Source organism: Ambystoma mexicanum, chromosome 11 (genome assembly GCF_040938575.1).
Source record: "Ambystoma mexicanum isolate Mex_15411 chromosome 11, UKY_AmexF1_1, whole genome shotgun sequence".
Taxonomy (NCBI): domain Eukaryota; kingdom Metazoa; phylum Chordata; class Amphibia; order Caudata; family Ambystomatidae; genus Ambystoma; species Ambystoma mexicanum.
Window position 1 is genome coordinate 1,419,037,732 of NC_090934.1, and position 6,248 is coordinate 1,419,043,979.

Genomic DNA, 6,248 nt, shown 5'->3' on the forward strand with positions numbered 1-6,248 from the left:
GCAGCCTTTGCAGGTAAAATATTGGCAGCACAAACTAAAAGTAATGCTAATCTGGCTGGGATGGTGTGCACTAACTCCATTCCACTTGTTGACAACATAGATCTATGTACTCCCCCAGGGTTTGAATTCAGGAGAATAACGAAAGAAGCCTTAGCAAATATTATGACCAATATGAGGCCTACCACCTGTGTAGGAGAAACTCTTCCATCTAAAGTTATTCTGAATAATAACGCATTGTTCCTCCCTTTTCTCACCCACCTTATTGACGCCAGCTTTAGTGATGGCTGTGTCCTCGGGGCTTTGAAGAAGGTATCTGTCACCCAATTACTAAAAAAACCTGGCCTGGATCAAAAAGACTATTCTAACTTCAGGCCTATTTTCAATGCCCTATTTTTATTGAAGATGTTGGACAAGGGGGCCACACTGCAAATTTCAAGAATTCCTAGAAACGTTTGGAGCTCTTCATTATAGACAATGACTGATCCCCCACACTAACGTGAGATGGGGGTTTAGATTCTATTAAAGACAAGGAGGCGATTATTATGCATATCAATCTTTACTCTGAAACCACAGCAGCAAAGAAAAAACTTTTACAAACAAAAAAGTTTCAACAACAGAACTAGATAAAGTTCAATGTCAATGCATGGGGAACTCCCCAAACCATCATGGAGGATAGGTCATACCCTGCAGGGGACCAATGAGCAGGGACCCTCCTCTATATATGTCCATTACTCTAACCCCAACCCCTCTTTCTGCAGCTGACTTGCACCAGACGCCCAATGGAACGGTTGAACTGTGTAGCGCAGAGAAAAGGATCCAGCGAAACCGGAGATCTCAACCTTTCCGCAGCCTGAAGCAATGAAGAAGTTCTTCTGGATAGGACTTCTCACCCGAAATCACGCACTCCAGAACTTGTAACTGCGATCCACACTCCTGAGCAGAACCTCAACTCGTACCTGTAAGAACAACAAGCAAGAAGGGTGGGTGGTTGGGAAGAACAACAAACCGAAGAATGTTCTCACTTGAACCACCTGTGTACATGCGTATCACAATTGTCATATCATATCATATCCAGGGTGGGTGGGAGGGATAATAATCACCTCCTTGTCTTTAATAGAATCTAAACCCCCATCTCACGTTAGTGTGGGGGATTAGTCATTCTATGACAAGACACGAGGCTCATATTATGTAAGTTCAAAGCCCTTGCATCTCATTAGTACGTACAAAATGATCCAATATAATAGATAATATAATAAAATAATAGGAAAGGAAACATTTTTTAAATGCTTTCATTAAATCAATCTGTTGACCAATCAGAGAATTGCCCAAGACTAGGTTGCCCGAAAAGCTGTCTTATAAGGCAAAGTCAAATCCACTGCAAGAAAACAGGAAATGTGCCAATTCCAGCGTTCCTTACAGGCCATCAAAACCAACTGGTTAAAAGAGGGGAAAACATTGAACAAAGTTTTCCTATACTAATAGGTTAGGACAAAACCATCTGAAATAAACACCTATGTTGTTCAATCAAATATTATATTCAAAACACTTAAATTCGTACCATTTTTTGGGGACCTAGAAAGCAAACCAATGAAAACAAACACCTAGCTCTCCTGGAGATAAAGAAAAGTACCCCATAGGGGTGAAAGTCTTATAGGTTCCATCCCATGCATTAAAGGAAGATATCGCATTAGAAACGGGGCATGTCACAGAACTACACTGAGGAACCAAGAGGGAAAGACAAATCTTCAAAAGGGTAAAATGGGAGTAAAAAATCATTTTTATAAATTTTGTAATAGGACAATCCATCCTGAGCGGAGCTGAAAAGCAATAGAATTAATCTACCATTGTCTTCAGACATATGTGTATACTAAGGAGGGAAGTCTTCTGGAGGCAGAAGCAGAATGGAAGAGAGGGCCCCACCTGAGAAGCTAAACCCGTCAAACCGCCAACATGGAGACCCTCAGACCTCCCGAACTCTTGAAGAAGGACTCTGCTACCATGACAAAAGGCAGATATTACAAACCTGATCCTTAAGAGGCCAAACTTGGCAAGAAGAAAAAATGTATCCGACATCCAATCACTACCATTATAGTGATATCTAAACCCCCTTGTAGGTATGCCCGGTGCTTGAACCTTGTTCCCTCCTCCCTGGTGATAAATCCCCTAGAGGATCAAAAGTAACCGAAGGAGGATACCAAATTTCCAAAATCTTAGCAAGACTCTAAACTGCAAAGAACTGATCACTAAACAGTTAAACTGAAGGTATACACCAGAAGAGGTCCAACCTATATTTCAGCCAATTTGCAGATCTTTGAAGCTCACAGCACCCTGAGCTGGCACCTTACTGCAAGCAAACTCTTGTGAAAACCCCAAAGGTCCACCTGCCATGCAGGTGACTATGATAATCAAGTCATCAACCAAATTTATATCCCAGCACTCTGGTAATCGTAGCGGCAGACACCGTCTGAAAGTTAATGTATAGACTCTGGAACGCATCGTGATAGAGGGTCATAATAACGTGGATGGGGGATAGTATCACTCCCAGACCCCTCTATCCCACCAAGGGATATTGAGCCTTCCCAAAAGAGGAGAAACCTCCCCCACTTATCCAAAGGAAAAACCTTGCAATCCAGAAGAAAACTACCCTGAGGACCACATTGAAGCCCCGCTTTACACCGTTAAGAGAAATAAATACCCACTAGCGCCTCTAACCAATCCCCTGACTGTGAACAGGCTCCGGTTAACTTATTGAAATACCAGAGATTAGCACAAAGGAAAGTAACAGACGGGAGGGAAATGCTCAGTGCGAGTCTGCACTGGTCACCCGCCAGAACTCCTGTAAAAAGGAAAAAACGGAAACCATTGGATACTCCCAGAGGTGTAATATTATGATGCAATCTCCCCCAAGGATGGCAGGAAGGGGAATGAGGGGGAAAGAACTCTGGATAATTATCAATGCCCCGTAAATGCAAGGTTGAGAAGAAATCTGGGACCACTGTCCCCTCAAACCCTGAGGTCTGAGTCACTGTATTCATGTGAGGCTGACTGGCCACTAAGGGAATCAGGGGAAGGAAAAAACTAAGCACATTGTCCATAGCAAAACAGTACTTATACAGTACTACGAACCCTCAGGTATATGAGTGGTGCTTATCACTACTACGAACGTTGTGTGGTGTGAGGTGTTCACTTATCGATCTCAGCAGGATAAAAGACTGATGTAGACCTTTCCAAAATTAGGAACCTGTATCAGAAGGGTCAGCGCGGATATGAAAACAGCACTCTAAAGAGGTTAAGCAACGCTCATGAGGGTACAGAAGCCTGCGTGTACTCCTCGAGCAGAGGAGAAGTTGCAACACACTGTTAGACGGTTAGCTGAACCATAGGCCAAGCTTTGGGAGGAAAAACATGGGGCAGGCGCCAGAAAGTTATTATTTGGCAACTCGTCTAACTGATACCATCAAGTGTTTCCAAACACTCCATCCAAGTAAAACATGGTTGCTCAACTTGTCATGTAAAAAACTGAACGGTTACCTTCGAGCTGACCCTGTCTCCACCAGAAACCAGTAGAATAAGGAATGTCCAATGGGACAAAAGTAGGGGAGAACAAACGTCCCCACTAAAGAGAGCGTTAAGCCCTACAGACCTCAATAGAGGCATAACGCATCATCTTTATTCTTCCTCATGTTGAGAGAAAATACTGTAGCTTAATCAGCACGGGTATTGGGTGGAGCAATTGAGGTCGGGAATCAAAACCTAAGTAAAGGACTGAGTTGTCCTGAAACTAACTAAGGTAAAGGGTGACAGAATTTTTAACTAAAAGACGAATGATAACACCAGAGAGATGGTTAGAGAGGAAGGTACAACCCCATATGGGTCTGTTTACAACCACTTCCACACTCTTTTCTTTAAAGTACTTAATAAATAAAGAATATATAATATATGAAATATATATAAAATATCCAAAGAAGAGGGGTTACGCCCTCACAGGGGACCGAATCCCCGGCCCTTATATAAGCTGATACTCACTGAGCTATCTGGGCCACTGACAATTCTGAAAAACGCAAATGTGTTCCAGTCAACACTTAAACATATTGTTTATCAAAGCGTACACTGAGCAAGTGCACCTCAACTGCTCACCCCAGCAGGGTGAGGCAACCAATAGTACACGAGGGAGCACCTCGCAGTAGGAACAAGGCGAAGCCTGAAACCGAGCAGGTTACTGCACGCCTACAAGACCAAACAATGGCGTCAGCCATATGCAGCACCTAAACAAAGCTGCCGACCTTAAGGAAGGAATACACAGAGCAAGTGCACCTCCAACTGCTCGCCCGAGCAGGGCGTGATAATCAGCAGTACACGAGGGGGTAACCTCGCAGTAGAACTCAGGCAGAGCCTGAAACCGAGCAGGTTATGGTGCATGCCAGTTAAGGTAATTACCCAAGTTGCCGACTTTAAGGGAGGAAACACTGATCAAGTGTACCTCAACTGCTCACCCTAGCAGGGTGTGGACACAGCCGTATACGAGGGGACCCCTCGCAGAAACCCCAGGCAACCTTGCCACCGAGCAGGTGACTGCACCTTTCCAGGGAAGATAACCCAAACAAAAGAAAACTGTCAAGTTGAAGGTAGGATACACTGAGCAAGTGCACCTCCAACTGCTCGCCCGAGCAGGGTGTGATAATCAGCAGTACACAAGGGGGTAACCTCGCAATAGAATCAGGCTGAACCTGAAACCGAACAGGTTATGGCACCTACAGTGAAGGCAAAGCACATAATTTAAGAAATAAGTAAATGAATAAATAAACAAAGAAAATAAAATAAAACTGCAGACTGGCAGTGCATCGGGCTCTTGCGCTGGATGGTCAGACTTTGACCTAACAAACCCACAGTCTATCAGTATACATTCTTTCTTTCCAGCACTAAAGGTAAGGAAATGTATTGTGTCACCAGGGATACGAAATTACAAACATTTAACAAAACCACATTTTTAATATTAAAATGTTTGTGCTATAATCTTTCTGAAGAAGTCATGAACCAACCAAATGCCCATTAGGAAATCCCTGCTCAACTGAGCAAAAAAGGTGACAATGAAATACCTCCACTGTAAAATACAATTATTTAAAATATAATAATTAAAATATCTAATCTTAAAATATACAAATAAACATGTGCTGGTGGTATTCCTGCATGGGAGACCTGCAGCTCTATATTTGAGCTAACTCGGCTCAGTACTGAAACAGAGGCTTTTGTTACAAACATAAGCCGCAGGGGCAGGCCGAACCCAAAGCCTGCAGCACCTGGAATCCCCAGGTGACCATAAATCTGTCAAGGGGCACGAATTCAAACAAGAGCCCCGTACACGCCGGGTGTCAAGCAACAGCTTCTTTCTGACCGGCGCGCAACAGGAGCCTAAAGGGTGTCACGCCCAATAAACCATTACACCTGGAATTCACAGGCGAAATGAAGAGGGAACAGTGTAAACAACACTACTCTCGCGCACGCCGGGAGCGAGTTGATTAATGCACTAGAAACACCTGAGTTTACAAGCGCGAGAAATTTTTAAAGAAGAAATAAATTAGAGCTCCCTGGAACTCACAACCTCATGGACTGTAGTCCGAAATTCAACCATTGCACCACTGCTTCAGCTGAAACATAATGTATAAGCATAATACATATTTTCTTTTTGAAAGACACCAAAATGAAACCAACGGCCACACGCGGCTATCCAGATACAATGTATCAAATACACAAATTCCTTTATAATAAAAGGTAATTAACACATATTTACCATATATGCCATATTCAAACTAATAAAGCCTACTACTGACAAACAATGTAAGACACAACTGAAAGGGGTGACTTAGCTCTGTGCTGTCAGCAGCAAAGAAAGAGGGGTTGGGGTTAGAGTAATGGACATATATAGAGGAGGGTCCCTGCTCATTGGTCCCCTGCAGGGTATGACCTATCCTCCATGATGGTTTGGGGAGTTCCCCATGCATTGACATTGAACTTTATCTAGTTCTGTTGTTGAAACTTTTTTGTTTGTAAAAGTTTTTTCTTTGCTGCTGTGGTTTCAGAGTAAAGATTGATATGCATAATATGAATCTCCTGTCTTGTCATAGAATCAGGCTTCCGGTCTAACTATGGCATGGAGAGTGCCTTGTTGAACATGAAGTTGGAGATGCTCCAGGTCATGGACCAAGCAAGGCCAGGGTGCTGATGTTGTTGGATCTATCAGCAGCCTTTGA

At 43.3% G+C, this 6,248-nt stretch overlaps 1 long non-coding RNA gene across 1 annotated transcript; it reads right to left on the minus strand.

The window, feature by feature from the left end:
- Positions 1-537: 537 nt before the first annotated feature.
- Positions 538-5,869, minus strand: LOC138504862 (uncharacterized). The gene is made up of 2 exons (XR_011280019.1): positions 5,789-5,869; positions 538-956 (listed from the first exon to the last, which is right to left on the minus strand). It is a non-coding gene; the product is annotated as an uncharacterized lncRNA (long non-coding RNA).
- Positions 5,870-6,248: the final 379 nt, after the last annotated feature.